Source organism: Camelina sativa, chromosome 20 (assembly GCF_000633955.1).
Source record: "Camelina sativa cultivar DH55 chromosome 20, Cs, whole genome shotgun sequence".
Taxonomy (NCBI): Eukaryota; Viridiplantae; Streptophyta; class Magnoliopsida; order Brassicales; family Brassicaceae; genus Camelina; species Camelina sativa.
In genome coordinates this window covers 29,884,643-29,887,400 of record NC_025704.1, presented here as the reverse complement: position 1 = coordinate 29,887,400, position 2,758 = coordinate 29,884,643, and the positions used below count along the sequence as shown (strand labels likewise).

At 35.2% G+C, this 2,758-nt stretch overlaps 1 long non-coding RNA gene across 1 annotated transcript; it reads right to left on the bottom strand.

Annotated features, from left to right (window-relative positions):
- Positions 588 to 2,556, bottom strand: LOC109131113. Its single transcript, XR_002036865.1, has 4 exons — positions 2,198 to 2,556; positions 1,738 to 2,076; positions 1,049 to 1,206; positions 588 to 968 (listed from the first exon to the last, which is right to left on the bottom strand). It is a non-coding gene; the product is annotated as an uncharacterized LOC109131113 (long non-coding RNA).

Here is a 2,758-nt window from a genome sequence, read left to right as displayed (position 1 = left end):
TTGATTTGTTCTTGTGTTGCTCTGTTTTTCTTGCATTGTTCTGTTTCACGGATTTATCTAGCTCGACCCTGCACTCGATCGAGTGCTTGCTCGAGTTCATCCCCAGAACTCTTGTTTATGATTAGTAGTTGTCCTGTCTTATCTCTAGTCTCATTCTATTTGCATTCCTGTTGCATTTGCTTATTTTCTTGTTCATTATTATCTTGCATTCACTACAAGAAATATGCGTATTCTTAGCACACGAAAAACGCTATTATATCGTTTAGATAGCGATTTCGTAAACGCTGTCTTTGCCGGTGCTATCTTAGAGGGGACACATACAATAGCATTTTTTCCTATGCTATTAATTGTCCCTCTATAATAGTGTCATGTTTTCGCTATAATTAAATTATTATTAGCGTTTTTTATTTGCTATATTAAAATTAATTGTAGCGAAATATTTGTACTATGATTTTGTAAACTGTAGCTATATACCGTTGCTATAATATATTTAATTTATATATTATATATTTAGATTTATATATTATATAATATATACAGCTTCTGCAGGAAATTCAAAATATATAAGAAAAATTTTCTAGGCAAAATCTAATACATCTCATTAACATTACATTAACCAAAGCAAGTCTTACATAATATTAACGAAAACAAGTCTTACATAACATTAACCAAAACAAGTCTAACATAACATCGATTCAAATCTTAAACTAACACCACAAATCAACAAACTCTTACAAATAACCTGAAGGGCAGAAACGTTGGTGGGGGAAAGGATTGAGTGTCACTGTCTGAGAAGTTCCATCTACAGCATATTGAGTGTTGTTTTCTACAACAGAGTCGGATACATCCACTAGTACAGTACCTGCTTTAGACTTCTCCGGCTAAACAACATCCTCAGAAGTAGACTTGGAGAGAGGCTGTTCCTCTGCGACTCCCTTGTTCACAGGGGAGATGGAAGCATCTTGAATCTGAAAATCAACAAAGAGCTTAAACCAATGAAGAAAAAATAATAGATAAGTTTAGAAGTAAAGAAATAAACTACAATGACCTGTATAACTTGAAGCAAAGCTCCTCCGTCCAGTCCTGCTCCTTCAATAAAAGCTCCTCTGTCCTGTTCTGCATTGTTGGGAGCAGACAAAACAGTTCCAGAACCTCCTCTTACGTGATTAGCTCCACTCTGTTTAAAAACATGTACTTCTTCCATTTCTGGCATATGGAAATCAACAAAGAGCTTAAACCAAGGAAGGAAAAATAGTACAAAACTCAATTTTTGGCAACTAACATTAGAGCAGTCACACAACTTAATCATGCTTATTGGTTGGTTTTAGTTACTAAAAATAATTAAAAGTTCCCATGGTACGTTCACTTACACACGCTTAAAGGAGTTGAAAACTAAAAACAAGGAGAATTAAATGAGACAACACAAGTAATATCAAACACATAAACAATGCGATATTGGTTCTTGGGAAGATGAACATTTGATAATATATAATACACCATGAAAACGCTAGAATTGAAACATAAATGCAGACATATATAAGACAGCAAAAGTCAGAATGATGAATGCAGAGTTGCAGACATATATAAGATAGAAATAAGTGAGTTTGATGTCAGAGTTCCACAAATCAAGATCTTTGTTCTAAACAATTCAAAATGCCAAACAAAACCATATCTAACTAAATGAAAAGATACATGGAGAACAAGAGTGATGCACATAGGGAGTAGGTGACAATATACCTGAGCAACAACGAGACCACTGATGTGATATCACAGAGCAAAAGAGCTCCAACCTTGTCAGAAAATCACTAGAATAGAGGCGTGCTTACCAACTAAAACTATTTCAAACATGGAAAATACACAAACAAATTACCAACAACACACTCATGCTTTCAAAAAATGTATCAGAAACTAGATGACTTTGAACCCAAACGCTGAGAAATCACAGTTCCAGCCCAGAAATTTCCATCGGAGCAAGGACCGAACTGAAAAGGTTGCTCGACGAATCCAATTAGGTTGATCCAATTCGAAATTTCTGGCTTGTACTCAATCTTGCCAAAATCGCATAACTGCAGAAATCTTCAACAGAAATAAGAAATCTATGAGCTGTAGAAGAGGAGGAACTTATAAAAACCTTTGATCTTAAACTCAAATCAATCAAAATTAGAATAAAACCCTAGATCCCCTTTCATAAACTTACTTGGCGAGATTAATAGAAAAAGACGCCTCTGTCGTGCCTTTACTCTTCTTCACACTCCTGTCACCAGATCTTCAAACGAGTGTTTGTTGTCGACAAGCTCAAAGACTTCATCACAGCTTCAATTCATTCTCTCCCTGTCGATTACGTCGTTGTAATGCTTATCTCTCGTCTCACTCATGGCTGCTAAGCCAAAACCTTGGCTTCTCCCTACTCTTAACCCTAGAGAGGAAGAAGAAGTGCGAAGGAGATGAGGAAGAGAAAAGAAGAAAATAAAACAATTTAGGTTTTCGTTGGTTTAGAAAAAAAAAAGATTTTTTTTTGACTCTAGAGCTTCTAAGTGTAATGGGGGAAAGACTGATTTTTTGTTAATTTTTACTAAGTGTTGGCGGAAAGAGTGATTTTTGGTTCCCGCTCACATATTTTTAGGTGTAGTGTTTTAAAAGCGCTATTATATAGACTCATTTCTAAAATTTTATCAACGATAACACTTGAGAAAACTGCGCTATGCTTTTCTGCTATCAATGCCCATATTTCTTGTAGTGATTAGTTCATTAGCATAGT